The sequence below is a fragment of the Anastrepha ludens genome, chromosome 3 (assembly GCF_028408465.1).
Source record: "Anastrepha ludens isolate Willacy chromosome 3, idAnaLude1.1, whole genome shotgun sequence".
Lineage (NCBI taxonomy): Eukaryota > Metazoa > Arthropoda > Insecta > Diptera > Tephritidae > Anastrepha > Anastrepha ludens.
Window position 1 is genome coordinate 98,326,886 of NC_071499.1, and position 19,612 is coordinate 98,346,497.

Consider the following 19,612-nt stretch of genomic DNA (forward strand, 5'->3'; position numbering starts at 1 on the left):
ATTTTGTGTTGGGTCGATGTCTATTAAGTGAAAAAATGTTAAAATATTTATTACAAAATATTTAAAGTAATCTATTCAAACAAAAATAAAAAAAAAAGTTAAAAATTTTGAGTTGGGTCGATTATTATTGATTGATAATTTTAAATATTTATTACAAAATATTTAAAGTAATCTATTCAAACAAAAATAAAAAAAAAAGTTAAAAATTTTGAGTTGGGTCGATTATTATTGATTGATAATTTTAAATATTTATTACAAAATATTTAAAGTAATCTATTCAAAAAAAAAAAAACAAAAAAGGATACATTTATTTTTTAAAGTACCTTTCAAAAAAAACGACGAACTCCTCAAAACAAGAGTCTTTGAGTCAGATTTGAACTTGCAACAAAATTATTGTTATAATTCCAACTGCTTAACCAACTCATCTAAACATCATATTCTGAAGTAATGTAATTACAGCTGAGTAGTATGCAAAGCAAGCAATGCTGATCTTATCAACATTGCTCACAATCTATAAATAGAATAAGCATAAGCACAAACCAAAAAAAAAATGAAATACTGTTGAATACGAGTCACAAACTGCAAGATAAGCATAATATTTGATAAGCTTTTATACATCAACACATGTTTCGACTCTGTCGAAACCGTTTGACTTTGTCAAACATGGTTACAAGTGCAGTATGTATTTAGCGTTAGAAGAGGGTGGACGCAAAATAATTGAAACTTCAAATTTGAACTCTTTGAAGTTCAAATTTATAAAATTTACCCAATATTGGTTCATAACTTAAATCTCTTATTAAATATGTTATTGGATTAGATGGATAAATTTTACTAATATAAAATATTTCTCGAGTCCAATTATTTTTATATTTGTTTTCAAATTGTTTTTTATGTGATTGAATTCTTACTTTTTCTCCAATTTTAAAAACTGGTTTTTCTAAATTGTTTCTATTAATTTTAAAACAATTATCAAAAATTAATTGTTCATTTTTTTCATTTACTTCACATGGTTTCATACCAATAGTTCTATGTACATCTTTGTAATTATATTCATATAATATTTTATCAATTACATCAATCCAATTAGTATTTTTCTGAATTTCAAATCGTATTTTTAGTTTTTCATTAATGGTTCTATTAAATCTTTCTACAATTGATGATTTCTTTTCACTAAATGTTTGATACATGTTAATATTGTATTTATCTAAAACTTCTTGGAAATGTTTATTTAAAAATTCTTTACCAGAATCTGTATGAAGTAATTTTGGTGCACAACCTGCTTTTTTAATAATATTTAAAAATGCTTCAGAAGTTGTTTTTCCATCTTTCTTTTTTAATGGTTCTATATAAGCAAATTTAGAAAATGTATCAATTACATTAAGCATATATTTGTATCCTCTATTAATTCTAACATTAACTGTTGTCATAATTAGTAAATCTGCTGCCCATAGTTCATTTATGCCTTTAGTAATAATTTTTCTTCTTTCAAAATTTTTTCTTACTGGTTTATGCAACTCTTTTGCTATTTTAAAATCATTATTTTTAGTATCAATAAATTCATCTTTATCCATTTCAAAAATATTTAAAATTTATTTTAATTAAATAACAATGATATCAGATAAAGTTTTAAAAGAATATATTAAAACACAAAAAGACTTAAAAAATAAACTTCAACAATTTAATTTAAACAAAGTAATAAAACAAGAAAAAATTAATGAAGATCTTCAAGCAATTATTCAACCATTAAATCAATCAGTTATTAATGTTCACAATTTAAATGATAGCTTTAAAAATTTAATAGTAGATTTAAATCAATCAAATCAATCATATAAAAAAACAATAGATAGACATTCACAAAGTGAACATGTTTCAACGGAGTCGAAACCGTTTGACAATAATGTGAATTTACAAACTAATGAATTTAACGAAAAGCAACTATCACCAATTAGAAAAACAAACAAACAAAAATTAGTTGAAAGTACACCAACAACTAGCACAGGTTCACGGAGCGAACAGTTGACTCCATCAACATCAAAAGACGCTCTTTTGCGTAGTGCAAATGAAACGTTATCTACACCAGTACAATTTATTTCAGACAAAATTGGAAATATGGCAATGAAATATTTAAATTTAAATAATTCTGATATGAAATTATGTGACAATATTTTTGGTCTAAGATCTGAAGATGGAAAAGATTTATGGATTGGTAATACTGAAGTAAAAATTAGTAATAATGATATTATTTTAAGTAATACAACTTATAATGGAACAAAAGGGTTATGGGAATTAATAACTTTAAAAGAACCATCAACAGCTGTAACAAATAATGATTTACAAAATTATGAAGAAATTATATTATCAACATATGCTTACATGCAAAATAATGACAAAAGTTCTAAACGTATTAAATCTAGCGTTGGAAATAAATATATGAATTTTATTAGACCAATATTGATTAAAAATAAAATTATAAAAGAAAAAGTAGGATCTGGTTTAAATTCAAAAAATAATCTTTCAAAATCATTACAAAATTTTAAAATTAAAACTAGTTTACCTACTGAATATGTTCGTTTTGCGAATCGTTCACAATGTGAACGTGTTTATTGGAATGATATTAATGAATTAAAAGATAGATTAAATTTGTTGTTAGGAGAGTATAATGCAGGAAATGATAGTCCAGAAATACATAATGAAATTATGAATATTATTGAGGAACTAAGAGAAGAAAATATGTTGACTCTCTCCGAAGGAAACGTATTAACTGTTTAATTAAATTACATATAAATTTAAATAAATTAAAAAATTTTTTTCTAATAAATGGGAATTGATAAGTTTGGACAAAAATCTTTTTCAGAAATAAATTCATCTAATGAATATTCTCTTAATAGAATAATATCATTAGAAAATGAAGTTGAAGAAATTCGTTCAAATAGTGATCAAATGAAAGATATTATTAGTAAATTAATGGAATTAAATCAACTACTTCAAAAAGAAGTTGAAAAACAAGAAAAAGATAATGTGGTAGCTTTTGGTGTTGTATATAAAGAAATAGAACAATTAGAAAATAATTTAAATCAAGATATTATTAACATAACTAAACAAGTAGATTTTATAGAAACAAATATTGAAAATTTTAAAAACAGTTTAGAAAAACAATTGGATAGTTATTCGGAAAAACAAATTTTAATTGATAATTATCTTAAAGATTTAGTTTTACAAAATAAAGACAATATTAATCAAAATAATATTACTAAACAAAATGATGAAACTAATAATAAGATTGATAAAAGTATTCAAGTAGATGAATATATAAAACAATTAAATATTGAAGAAAGTGAAACAGATATTGAAGAAAGTAAACTACAAATTGAAACAAATATAATTCAAAAATAATTTAAAAAATTCATACATATATAAATGATAAACAAAAATAATAAATCAAAATAAAAATTCAAATATTCAACATCGTTGAAATATGTTCACATCATATTTCATTTGAAATTAAAAAAAAAACTTAATCTAATATAATTAATAATTTAATGTATAGTAAATAGGAGGGGTTCGTTTTAGTTACCTACATTTCCTATTTCATAATGTCCCCAGGGTAATTTGTAAGTCTTATTTAACTTATCGTTATCATTATTATTCAACTTTTTATTGAAATAAAACTTATCATCATAGGGTGACAATCCTATTTTATTCTCTTCTGTAGTATATAGTTTATTATCATATGATCTAATATTATGAACAGTTTCATTTTTATTTTTTAAATTAATCAAACAATTCTTATAATCTTCAATTGTTAACTTTTTAATATTATTTTTCTTTATTCCTTTACAAACTTTTTTATCACAAACATCGGTCTTAAATGCATACATTTTACTTCTAAGTCCACAAAATTCTCTAATTGGTATTCCATTATATTCATCTTTAAATTTTCCTGGTACTTTTTTATTAATATTAGATTTTAAATCTTCAATTGGAAAATTATCTATATAATCACTGGTATCATAATTATCTAGATCATCTTTCATTTCAGAATAAATATCAAAATCATCATCAATATGTTTACCTTCAAAATAAAGAATAAATGAATCAGTATCTGTTCCTAATAATTTCATTCTATTACCATATTTAGTTTTAAGTTGTACATACATTTTAAACATTAATAATTTTGATAAATCTAAAATATTTTGACCTCCAAAGATAGGTTTATTTAATTTAATATTTGTATTTTTACCAAACACTACACACATATTATGATCTATTATTTTTCTTGATTGATATGTATTTCTACTTATTAGTTTTCTCATAATTTTTTCAGTTTTAACTATTCTAACATTAAGTCTATTTCTAACATTTTCCATTTGCTTACCATATACACTATTATTCATAAGTTTGAAAAAATCTTTTTCAAAATCGTTTTTAGCTTCTTTTCTAAGTGTTGTATTTTTTTCAATATAATTTTTTAACCATGCTTCTTGTCTACATTTAATACCTCTATGAATTTTAGTTAAAATTACACCATTATTTAAATATTCTTTTAATAATCTTATATCAATTATATAATTTTTCTTTGGTAACAACGTACACATTAATTTTTTAATTTTATCATTTGGTTTACTACCAATCCCTTTATTAATTAAGTCTGTTTGATTTGGTGATAAATCTTCAAATTGTGGAACATAATGATGAGGTGCTGGAGCATAATCATTATAAAAGTTGTGTAATTCCGGAGGAATACTTATATCAACTTCTAATGTATATCCAATATTATTATCATCAAAATCTTTATTTAAAATATTATCAACATTACAAAAATATTTAATTTCATCTTCATTTAACCATTCATGATTACCAACACTTAATTTTTGTGACATGGCCCATCCATATAAATTATTTGCATCTAAATATAAAATATAACTTGTTAATTTTTTAGAATCGTATATACCTTTAAGAGAAGCTTCCTCTTTACTTAATTTATAAACTTGTTCTACAATATCAGCATGTTCACTCTGTGAACCGTTGACAGAGTCAACATGTTCACTCTGTGAACCGTTGACAGAGTCAACATGTTCCTTTCGGTAACCGTTGACATGGTCAATATGTTCACTCTGTGAACCGTTTCCTTCGGAAATGTAATAATAACAATTATTAGCTTTAGCATAGTTATGTGCAATTTGTGATATTCCACCTCTAGTTCCACTTTCATAAAATTCATACATATCTTGATCTGTTAATAATTCTAATTTTTGTTTGGTTAATTTTAAAGCAGATGAATTACTTAAATGTGGTGAACTTATATAATGTATAGGATCTAAATTATAATTTTTAAAACATTCTTTTCTAAAATTATCAAATACATCACTTAAAAGTATAACATCTAATTTCAAATACCAGTTATGATAGTCTCTAAATGTTTTACAATTAAAATGTTTCCAAAATTTATTTGCAAATTTATAATCGTTAATATTAATATTTCCATTTAATGATGAATTAAAATTTTCAAGATTTGGAAATTCTGTTATACTTAATTTTTTATAATCATCAATAAATTCATATGGATATACACCTTTTCTAAGTAAATAACATTTATTTTTTAATGATAGATTTTTAAAAATATTATTAAAGTTTTCTAAATGATCAAAATTAATAGGTTTTATATTTTTAGTATTACAAACTGAACAAATACTACAAGCATATATTTTATTCTCAGTATTTTTACTAACTTTATAAGATACATAATCCATTTTTCTTATTTTCTTACATGTTACACAATATATATCATTAACATCTAATAAATTTTTAACAGCTTTATCTAATGAAGTATTTATAAATTCCATTGAATCTATAAATCTTAATTCTATTTTTTCGACAACTGTATATAATTCTAAATCTGTTGAATTACAATTACGACAAGTGTTTCTTGTCTTTAAATTATATTGATATTTACATTTTTCATTTTTACATTTTAAATATTTAGTTTCACCTACAATAACTGGTTTTTTAATTTGTTTAAATTTTTCAGTACTCGTTGCTAGAACACTAGTTTCAGTTTCAGGATGAAATTCATCTAAATATTTTAGAAATAATTTTGAATCATAACCTTTTAAATTATGAATAATAATTGGTAAAAATTTTGGCATCTTTAACTTTAGATTACATTTATTACATAAAGCCATTCTATATTTACCAGTTGTATGGTCATGATCCCAACATTTTTTATTTTCTTCAGAAAATGGAATATCACAAATTTCACAATTGTTAGTATTATCAAACTTTAATATCGATTCTTTATCCTGAATTATATTATTCAATTTTCTTACTTCATAATAATCTTTAGCATATTTTATTAAATTATCTAAGAATGATTTCAATAGCACTTTTCTATTAGAAGTATTCTTTGAAATATATTGTTTGTTATAAGTGTTATAAATACCATAACTATTTGGAATGTGTTCATGAAGTAATATTGTATTTTTACATTTGTCAGATTTTTTTTTATTAATTTTTTCCAAAGTACATTCAAAATCAGCATATAAAGTATATGGATGAAATAATTCTGCACCATTAGATTTATATTTTAAAATATTTTCACCCTCTTTAGGTAACTTTATATTTTGTATTATATTATTATCATCTTTTAATAAATAACATGTTTTTATATGTTCTTCTAATTCATCAGATTTTTCAAAATGTTTAAAACATTTATTACAAATATGTAGATGTTCATGCTGATGATGAATTTTACCACTTAAAAATCCAGATAAATTTTTAAGTGGTACAAAGTGAGATTTGTATGTTTCTTCTGTAATATTTTCTTCTATATATATAATATTAACATGTTTTTTTGGCAAACCATTAACGAAATTACGAAAAGAGTTACTTTTATACATTAATTGAATTTGGTAATATTCATCATCATTTTTTTCTGAATCATAATGATAAAAATTCATGGTAATATTAAAATAATCTTCTAATTTTTTAACATTTTCTTCATTAATTATAAATGGAAATTCTAAATTTAGATTTTTAAATGTATCATCATTTTCTAAATCTTCAAGATATTTTTTATATTTTGTTGGTCTTTCTGGATGAATTTTTAACACATCTTGATAAATAGAATATAAGATACAATATAAAATACATTTATTATCAGTATTTTTAATATTAACACAATTTCTATTAGTAAATGGAATATATGATCCAGCAAGAATTTGAGACTTATCTCTACTAATATGTGTTTTTACTATTCTAACAAAGCTAGCTGTAGATCCTTTTGTACATTTTTCTGAGAATTTATTATTTATTTCCTCTATCATTAAATAAAATTCTTTTGTATAGTTTAATTTATTAACATAATGTATTTCTGATCTATACCAATATTCATAACTTTCTTTAATTTTATTAGTTTTTTTATCAATAATCACAATATTTACCGCTGTTGCTAAAGACACTTTAAAATTACTATATTTTTTAAAACCTTTGAAAAAATATTTGAAACAATTTCTTTTTATTAATTCTAAATGCTTTTCAATATCAAATTCTTCATTATTTGTAAACTCTAAATCAGCAACCATATTGTTAAAACATGAACCATTTAATTGTTTTTCTTGAATATCAATAATATCAAAATCATAATCATCAAAATTTTGAAATATATTTTGAATAACATCATTATTATGCTTTTCTATTAAAACACTTATTATGTTTAATAAACTATTTTTATTTTTATTGTACCAATATTTTGGCAATTGAAAAATATGTTTATTTGCTCTAATATATTTTTTTAAATTTTTTAAATTTTTAGATTTCAATTCTTTAATATTAAATGGATTCATTTTTATTTGGTTGATATTTTTACTTAATTTTTCCTTATTTATATAGAAAATTTTTTTTTAATAATTTAACTTCGCACCTCAAACATTTTAATACTTTAAATTGTGATGTAAATACTAATTAAATTTATTTAACTTAATTAGAAATTAATTTTTATCAGAATTTTTTTCATTATTTTCTTTATTATTAATATATTTAATATGAAATTGAGATTTTAAATGACGTTGTTTATGTGGAAGAGTATAATTTACACCACATTCACACTCTACGCTTGTAGTTCTACTTGGTAATGAGTTACGATATGCGAATTTTTGATTGTAACATTTTTTACAATACCCCTTATTCAAATTAGAAATAGTTGTTTCTTCTAAGCATGAAAAACATATTTTTTTACCATCTATAATAGATAAACATATTTTTTCACCATTTATTATTTTATGATATAATCTTTGTTTTGGTATGTTTCCTTCGTGAATGGTTTCTTTTGAAAACATAATTTCACTCATTATTTCCAATTTATTAACAAATATTTTTTTTTAATTTATGTTAACTTTGTTAACTATTTTCTTCGAAAATATCAATTTACATTTCTAATATTTAATCTTATACTAATTTTTTCTTTTCTAAAATCAATGAAATTATTATCCTGATCAACTATATAAATAGTTATATTTCTAATAGTATTTGTATTTACTGGATAGTATATTAAATTTGTAGGTATTTCATTTATTTTTTCACCAGGTTTATCATTGATAAAAAATTCATGAATAATATTTGTTTGTTTATTATTTTCATAACTACCTCCTACAATATTACATTTTATTCTAATAGAATTAACATTCATAATATTTACTGGTAAATCAGATGATACTAATGTATTAGGTTGAATAATTTGTTCACTAAATCCTAGTAATGAAGCTATGGAATTTTTTTGTGTAAAATCAATAATATAATTACTTTTAATTTCAACTTTTAATGTTGTCATATTTGGTTTAATAGTAATACCCTTTATTTTCTCTTTTATAAAATTGTTTATATCATTTATTTCATATGAACCAGTTGGAAATGTAATTTTTTTGTTAACACTGTTAATTGTATGTAAATTATCTTGTGAATCATTTCCTTCGAAAATATGTTCACTTTGTGAACCAATGACAGAGTCAACATAATGTAAAATATTATTTTTTAATTTTTCAGATATGTTCGGTATAGAATTATAAGTAGAAAAATTAAGCAAACACATTTCAAAATCATGTTTAACTTCATTTGACTCTGTTGAAATATGTTTATTATCTAAAATTATTGGTTCATCAAAATTACATGAAATTATTGAAGTATTTCCATCTAATGATATAGTCGGCATTATTTAATTAAGTAAAAATTTTAAACATAGATGACCACAAATTATTTCATTTATTTCTTGATCAATATTATTATTAAAAATTACAGTATTTTCATTAGTTTTGAAATATTTTTCTATTAATATTGGTAATTTATTTATAGCAAAGGAATCATAGTAAAAAATATGATTATTATATTTTTTATATGCTACCCAGTGTGTACCATTACCATCATTATTATCTAAATTTATTATTCCACATTCTTTATCTTTTATCTTTTCTGGTAATCTATCTTTCATGAATACACCCCTAAAATTTGCTATATTAAATTTTCTAGCATATTTTTTTAAATCATAATTACTTAATGGTTTAATTGGAATTAATTCAAAATCAAATTTTTTTTAAGTAACATACCATTACCAGATTTTTTAAGTAACATACCATTACCAGATTTTATATTTTTTTCTTCTAATGCTTTATTATGACGTATTTTTTCTTCTAATAATTTATCGTTAGTTTTTTTATCATTATATGCTCTATATAATGTTGTTCCTGCAGTAACTGCAGCTCCTATTGCTGGAATAAGTGGTAATAGTGCTGGTAAAAATCCGCCAATTTTTTCATTATTAAAACTTTGTAACTGAGACATAGATAATTTTAATATAAAAATTTTAAAAGTAGTTTTATTATTATCTAAATGTTTTTTTATTGAATTAATTTGTTTTCTAGTTAATGGTAAATATGTTTCATTCATTACACTTTCTTTAGTTCTTTGTAATTGAATTGGTTCTAATTTTATAGTAATATCTGTTTTATTTTTCATAGCATCATAAACTTGTTTTTGTTGATCCTCATTTAGAGATATTGGATATTTAATATATCGTCCACATTTTGGAATAAAATTAATTTCATTTTCATTTGTATTATGTTCACTTTGTGAACCGTTAACAGAGTCAACATTTATCAATTCTTCAGTTAATGAATTGTGAGTTGTTAAACCCATACCCATTTTTCTTTTAAATTTCATAGCATTAGTAGTTAAATATGCATTTACTTTTTCTGATAAACTAGCATCTTTTGCTGAAACTCTTGACCATGCTTTATCTTCTAAAATTTTATCAGCTTCATGTCTTTTCTTTATATCGTTACTTTTAGAATATGCAATATCATGTTCTTTAGCTGCTTCATCTAATTTATTAATTGGATGTATATCTTTTTCAAGTTTTAATTCAAGATTAGTACCAGGTCCTAAATAATTATACCCTGGAGAATGTAATTCAAATGGAAGATTATTTATAAGATTATTTATAATACCACTACCATAATATCGTACCATTTATTATAATAGAAAATGTGATGTATTTATTTATTTATTTGGATAATTATTAATCATGAACTGAAGGTAAACTTGAAATATCATCATCAACTTTTTTATTAATATTAGACAATTCGTTTTTATTTTTCTTATTTATTTTAGTTACATTCTTTAAAAATCCCTCTGTTAAACTATTTGATTTAGTCTGTCGAGAATTGTATTCATTTGTCGAGAATTGTCGAGAATTGTCTTCTTTTGTCGAGAATTGTCGAGAATTGTCTTCATTTTTAGTGTTTTTGCCAATAATTTCAATACCAAGTAATTTAAGTCCATTATTAAGAGAATCGCGTGAAATATGATTTTGTTCGCAAAATTTTACTTTAGTTAATTTTGAAGTACTAGCTTGTTCTAAATAATTAATAGCTAAATTTCTTTCTCTAATTTGTTTAAGTTCATTAGCATTTTTTGGAATATGAATATTTTTTGAATTTCTAAAACTTTTTGTTTTCCCTTGTAGTGATACAAGTGGTGAAACAGTTTTAGTAGAAGGGCTTGGATGATTGTATAAATTAGTTATATTCTTATACATTTTATTCATTTTAATTTATTTATGAAAAAATTTTTTAAAATAATTATATTTTTCTTAGTGTTTCAATATAAAAAAATATTAAAAATTTTTATTATAATAAATGTCGAATATACATACAATTGAAGAATTTAAAACAAATACTGATGTGCCTATCTTGAAATTAAGAGGATCTAGTATAAAACTATTAAATAAAGAAGAAATAGAAAAAGAGGTCAAACAAACACAAGAATTTATTAGGCAACATAAGTCTCAGTTTAATAATAGAAGTGGTTTTGTTCAATGTTTAAATGATGCACTTAAAAATAATGATCATGTATGGCATGAATATGCTGTTTGTATTATGAAAAGTGTTAAAAATATTAAAGATTATAATATTGAATTACATTCAGAATCAAATAAAATATTAGTAAATGAATTATTAAATGAGAAAGCTATATTAGAATTTAGTTTAATGAGTTATGAAGAAATTATTGGCAAATTAAATGATGATATGTATGAGTTACAAGTAAATTATGATATTCTTGAATCAGAACATAATAACCTTATAAATAGCATTGAAAAAAAAAACGCTGCATTAGCTGAAAAATATAAGAACAATTTTATTAAAAGACAAAAAGCTATTGAAGAATCTAAAACAATGAAGATTGGACTAGTAAATAAAAAAATTACAACACAAAAACTCAATGATTTATTGAAAAGTGTAAGTAAAATGAAATAAAAAAAAAAATATTGTTAATAAATGAATACTTGTGTTAATATTATTCCATATCAAAATGATTGTATATCACAGTTATACATAATTGATGCTAATAATAAATATAATGGAGGATGTAGATGTGTCATAATGGATCCGTCTTTATTAAAATTAATTTCTATTGTAATTTTTATTGTAATTGCAATTCTTATATTTTATGCAATATATTTAGATATACAAAAAAAGGTAATTGAAAATGAATGTAAAAAGATTAACAAAAAAAAAAATATTAAAAATATTTAGGATTTTTTCTATTGCATTAAATGAATAATTGTAAAAACAATTTTGATAAAAATAATCAATTATCAAAAATAGATTTTATTATTTCAAATGGAATAGATAAAATAATGCAAAATGAATACATTTCAATGGTACTAATTATTATTCTATTAATAATGTTTTTTTATAATTTGATAAGACAATTAAATACAAGACTACAATTATTTTAAACATAGGTTTCGACCTAGTCAAAACATATTAGTAAATTTTTAATAATATTTTTTAGTTAAATAAATGAAAGAAGAAAAAGGTATCGAATCTTATGACTTTTATGAACATTTGCCATCTAATTCTACACTATTAAATGAATATGGAAGACCAATAGAAATAAATATTAATAATCAAGACATTAAAACGTTACCATCAAAAAGTTTACTTAATATTAGAGGTCAAATTATTGCTAAAGATAAAGATGGTAAAATATTAGATAAACTTAATCCTGATAAAATAAATTTTGTGAATAATGGTATAATAAATCTGTTTAGTAAAATTACATATTTTATTAATTCAGTTGAAATTGATAAAATTGAAAATCCTGGAATAACAACAACAATTAAAGGCTTAGCATCATTTTCTAATGATTTACCATTAAATAATGCTGGTTGGCAAATTGTAAATAAAGGTAGTGTTTGTAATAAGAAAGGTTATTTTTCTGTTAGCATTCCATTATGTATATTAATTGGGTTTTTTGATGATTACAAAAATTTCATTTTTAGAATTAATCAAAAATTAGAATTAATAAGATCAAATGATGATACAAATTGTTTAATTATTGATAATAGTTTAAGTGATCATACTTTTTCTATTGATATTAATCAAATTATATGGAGAATGCCTCATGTTAAATTTTCAGTTGAAGTTGATCATGAAATTAATAAAAAAATTTCAAATAATACAAACTTTCAAATGTATTTTAGAAATTGGAGATACTATTGTACTACTGCAATTCCAGCTGTAAAGACTTATACCTGGAATATAACATCATCTAGTGCTAAACCTAGATATTTTCTTATTGCATTTCAAACATCAAGAAATCAGAATAATTATGAAGACAATAGTAAATTTGACCATTGTAATTTAGAAAATGTTGTAGTTAAATTAAATACAAATAGATATCCAAACTATGATATGCAACTATCTATTAATCAAAATAAATTTGATACATTATATAATATGTTTCTAGATTTTAAAAATTCATATTATGGTTCTAGTATAAATAATTTACCAATAGTTAATTGTGATACATTTTTAAAAGAATATCCAATAATATGCATTGATACATCTAAACAGAATGAGGTAATTAAAGAGGCTGCTATTGATATTAAAATTGAATTTAAATGGACAGAAGATTTTCCATCAAATACAGTCGTTCACTGTTTAATTATTAGTGATGATAGTTATTCATATAATCCACTAACAAATCAAGTAATGCATGTTTGACTTGTTTTTTTTTAATTTTTATAAAATTTAAATTAACTAAAAATTAATTGAAATAAATATGTAATTAATTATATTAATAGATTAAAAAAATTTATCTAAAATTCTAATTATGGATGGTCATTTAAAAGTTACTAAATTAGATAATAAAATTAAATTAACTATTCAAAATTTTGATACTCATAAACCAATAAAAAGATTAAATGAAATATTTCCGAATATTATTAGAGCAATTATTTGTGGACCAAGTAATTGCGGAAAAACAAATGTATTATTAAATATATTATCAAAGATTTATTATTCTGATATAATAATTTGTTCAAAAACTTGCTATCAAGAAAAATATAAATTTTTAGAAGATATGATAATTCAATTCAATAAATTGTGTGTTAAAAATGATTTGGAATCTAAAGATATAAAATGTTTATCAATTCAATCTCTACCAACACCTGAAAATATTAAACCATATTCTGTAATAATATTTGACGATATCTCTACAGAACAACAAGATAATATTGCCAATTATTTTGCTTATGGTAGACACAATAACATTTCTTGTTTTTATTTATGTCAAACATATTCAAAAATACCTAAACAATTGATAAGAGATAATGCAAACTATATAATTTTATTTAAACAAGATAAGACTAATCTGAAACACATATTTAATGATCATTGTAATGATATTGATTATGATATTTTAAAAAATATGTGTATTCAATGTTGGAAAGAACAGTTTGGATTTTTAGTAATAGATAAAGAACAAGAAACAAATGATGGTAGATATAAAAAAATGTTTGAATTTTTCTTTACAATATAAAAAAATGTTTGAATTTTTGTTTGAATAAGATTTTTATTTTTTATTATATCCAGTTATTTTGGAAATCTTTATATTTTTCATTTTTTTCATCAAAAACTATATCTAATATTTTTCTATATTTATATAATCCATCAATGGTGGGCAGCAGATTTACTAATTATGACAACAGTTAATGTTAGAATTAATAGAGGATACAAATATATGCTTAATGTAATTGATACATTTTCTAAATTTGCTTATATAGAACCATTAAAAAAGAAAGATGGAAAAACAACTTCTGAAGCATTTTTAAATATTATTAAAAAAGCAGGTTGTGCACCAAAATTACTTCATACAGATTCTGGTAAAGAATTTTTAAATAAACATTTCCAAGAAGTTTTAGATAAATACAATATTAACATGTATCAAACATTTAGTGAAAAGAAATCATCAATTGTAGAAAGATTTAATAGAACCATTAATGAAAAACTAAAAATACGATTTGAAATTCAGAAAAATACTAATTGGATTGATGTAATTGATAAAATATTATATGAATATAATTACAAAGATGTACATAGAACTATTGGTATGAAACCATGTGAAGTAAATGAAAAAAATGAACAATTAATTTTTGATAATTGTTTTAAAATTAATAGAAACAATTTAGAAAAACCAGTTTTTAAAATTGGAGAAAAAGTAAGAATTCAATCACATAAAAAACAATTTGAAAACAAATATAAAAATAATTGGACTCGAGAAATATTTTATATTAGTAAAATTTATCCATCTAATCCAATAACATATTTAATAAGAGATTTAAGTTATGAACCAATATTGGGTAAATTTTATAAATTTGAACTTCAAAGAGTTCAAATTTGAAGTTTCAATTATTTTGCGTCCACCCTCTTCTAACGCTAAATACATACTGCACTTGTAACCATGTTTGACAAAGTCAAACGGTTTCGACAGAGTCGAAACATGTGTTGATGTATAAAAGCTTATCAAATATTATGCTTATCTTGCAGTTTGTGACTCGTATTCAACAGTATTTCATTTTTTTTTTTGGTTTGTGCTTATGCTTATTCTATTTATAGATTGTGAGCAATGTTGATAAGATCAGCATTGCTTGCTTTGCATACTACTCAGCTGTAATTACATTACTTCAGAATATGATGTTTAGATGAGTTGGTTAAGCAGTTGGAATTATAACAATAATTTTGTTGCAAGTTCAAATCTGACTCAAAGACTCTTGTTTTGAGGAGTTCGTCGTTTTTTTTGAAAGGTACTTTAAAAAATAAATGTATCCTTTTTTGTTTTTTTTTTTTTGAATAGATTACTTTAAATATTTTGTAATAAATATTTAAAATTATCAATCAATAATAATCGACCCAACTCAAAATTTTTAACTTTTTTTTTTATTTTTTTTTGAATAGATTACTTTAAATATTTTGTAATAAATATTTAAAATTATCAATCAATAATAATCGACCCAACTCAAAATTTTTAACTTTTTTTTTTTATTTTTGTTTGAATAGATTACTTTAAATATTTTGTAATAAATATTTAAAATTATCAATCAATAATAATCGACCCAACTCAAAATTTTTAACTTTTTTTTTTATTTTTTTTTGAATAGATTACTTTAAATATTTTGTAATAAATATTTAAAATTATCAATCAATAATAATCGACCCAACTCAAAATTTTTAACTTTTTTGTTTTTTTTTTTTTGAATAGATTACTTTAAATATTTTGTAATAAATATTTAAAATTATCAATCAATAATAATCGACCCAACTCAAAATTTTTAACTTTTTTTTTTATTTTTTTTTGAATAGATTACTTTAAATATTTTGTAATAAATATTTAAAATTATCAATCAATAATAATCGACCCAACTCAAAATTTTTAACTTTTTTTTTTTATTTTTGTTTGAATAGATTACTTTAAATATTTTGTAATAAATATTTAAAATTATCAATCAATAATAATCGACCCAACTCAAAATTTTTAACTTTTTTTTTTATTTTTTTTTGAATAGATTACTTTAAATATTTTGTAATAAATATTTAAAATTATCAATCAATAATAATCGACCCAACTCAAAATTTTTAACTTTTTTTTTTATTTTTGTTTGAATAGATTACTTTAAATATTTTGTAATAAATATTTAAAATTATCAATCAATAATAATCGACCCAACTCAAAATTTTTAACTTTTTTTTTTTATTTTTGTTTGAATAGATTACTTTAAATATTTTGTAATAAATATTTAAAATTATCAATCAATAATAATCGACCCAACTCAAAATTTTTAACTTTTTTTTTTTTATTTTTGTTTGAATAGATTACTTTAAATATTTTGTAATAAATATTTAAAATTATCAATCAATAATAATCGACCCAACTCAAAATTTTTAACTTTTTTTTTTTATTTTTGTTTGAATAGATTACTTTAAATATTTTGTAATAAATATTTAAAATTATCAATCAATAATAATCGACCCAACTCAAAATTTTTAACTTTTTTTTTTATTTTTGTTTGAATAGATTACTTTAAATATTTTGTAATAAATATTTAAAATTATCAATCAATAATAATCGACCCAACTCAAAATTTTTAACTTTTTTTTTTATTTTTGTTTGAATAGATTACTTTAAATATTTTGTAATAAATATTTTAACATTTTTTCACTTAATAGACATCGACCCAACACAAAATTTTAACTGTACCAACCTAAATATTGATTACTAGTACATCAAAAATAGATATCTTTAATATCTTAAAAATATTAACTACGAGTAACTATAATTTAGGGGTGGACTAAATCGACCCAATTCAAAATTTTTAACTTTTTTTTTGAGATAATATAAGCTAAAAAAATGAGTTAAATGTTAAAAAATGTTAAAATTTTGAGTAACTGTAAGTTAAAAAAATGAGTTAAATGGTAAAAATGTTAAATTTTTGAGTTAAAATGATAAAAATGTTAAAATTTTAACATTTTTTGATATTGTCTTGTAGTCCGGAATATACATACTACTCGTAGCATATGTGAGAATTTTAAGTTCTTGTAGAAAAAAATCTTGTATAAAAAAATCAGATAAACAATACATCTACGTTTGCGGTATTTTCTAATGAAAATCCCTTCTAGACTGGAATGGCTTGAAGAAGATCCAACACCCAACACACCCGTTAAGATCTACACGGACGGATCCAAAATGGACACCGGTGTAGGATCAGGGTTATTTTGCGAAGAGCTTTCTATTAGTGAATCCTTTAAAATACCGGATCACTGTAGCGTTTTCCAAGCGGAAATAAACGCTATTCATGAAGCCTTAAAATGGTTAAAGATAAACAGAATATCATCAACGCATATCTGCATTCTATCAGACAGCCAAGCTGCCCTACGAGCCCTGGATGCATTCCAAACAACATCAAGGAGTGTCTTACGTTGTCGCCAATCTCTAAATGAGATGGCCAAACAATATCGTATAATATTATGCTGGGTCCCAGGCCACAGAGATATACCAGGGAACTGTAGGGCAGACCAACTTGCAAGAGAAGGTACCTGTATGCCAGACATAAGTAATTTTATGGAGATACCTCTCGCAACTTGTAAGCTTCTCATTAAGGACGCACTAATCAACTTTGCAAATCAGAGATGGATTAGCGCTAACACCTGCGAAATTGCTAGGCAAACATGGCCAAGGCTTAATCTACGTCTGTCCAAGAGTATTATAAGACTGAGTAGACTTCAAATCAGGACCTTAGTAGGGGCCCTCACAGGACATTGTCTCATAGGAAATTATGCAAGGAGATTAGGCGTATACACGCATGATTTCTGTCGTAGCTGCAGAAATGAGGAGGAATTGGAAACAATTCAACACCTTTTTTGCACATGCCCGGCTCTATCCAGAAGCAGAAACCGATTTTTAAAATCCTACTTCTTAACGAACATAGATAATCTATACACTTTAGGTATCAACAACCTTTTACGCTTTGTCAAAAGCTCAGGATGGTTCAATATGGAGATGGAAATGTAGCCCAGCCCCCGCGGCTCACAACGGACCCATTCCGTGGTCTAAATGGCATCGTTGTCTCTATGTGCGATGCGGCTGCCAAACCTACCTACCTACCTACCTTGCGGTATTTTAATTATTAATACATATGTATTTCAGTATCTGCCGCTAATTATACTTTATTAAATATGTATAAAGAAAAAAAATGTTTACACTTTTTGAGATCTCTGTTGAAACAGTTTGAAACTCACCGAAGACATCATGGGAATGTTACTGTGGCGTTCGCTGCTGCTATTTTATAAGTTTTAGTTGTATGAGCGTATTTATGTTCGAGTGTATTTTCTTACTTTAAAACTCAAAGAAATGTCTTAGAATAACTCTTTGAGTTCGAACACAAAATTGTCGAATAAAAGACAATTATTTTCAACACTAAATCTATACGTTCATCTCAAGATTTAATCGTTCAGCCAACGCGCACGGTGAATTCAATATTTGGTTTTGCATCCCGGTCTTCGCTTCAAATTAATTCAGCGCAGTAAATCGAGCTGTCTAAGAAAAACGAATCGCTTAACAGATTAATCACTCTATTACTTTCGTTTATTCGCTTTTATAATACGTTCGCATATAAGTAGATGATCTACTTTTTCGTGCTTAACTCCCAATCCGTAATTAAACAACGAGATAAAAACCACACTGTTTACGAGTGTAAAGAAAAACGTCAAAATAAAAACTAAAGAGGTTGGATGCCGGCAAAGAAAACAGGTTTGTAGACATAATTCTAATAAAATATTTTTTAGGTATTATTAATTAAATTATGCATTCATATGAAAGAAAAAAAGCGTGTGCCCATCAACGTTTTGTCGTCTTATTACTTATTATAAAATGTAATATCGAATTTCGAATGCGTATTGTTGCCATAACTTTTTGAAACCTCAGTAAACGTCGTTTACGGATTTCCTCCAACTGTTTATTATTAGCAGTCAATTGTGCAATTTGTAGCTATTTCTTCTCCTCCTTTTCTCTCTAATCTTATTCTCTTTTCTTCATATCGTTAATAATAATTAAACAAACCAAAAACTCCGATATATTCCACCAAAATAATTTGTATGAAGAAAAACCGTTCACAACAGTATTGACAGCTGATTATCAATTTTGCAGGCAATCTACCATATGTGAACGGGTAGATTAATTTTGTAGATTTATTGATAATTAATGCATATGTGAATGTAACTTACTA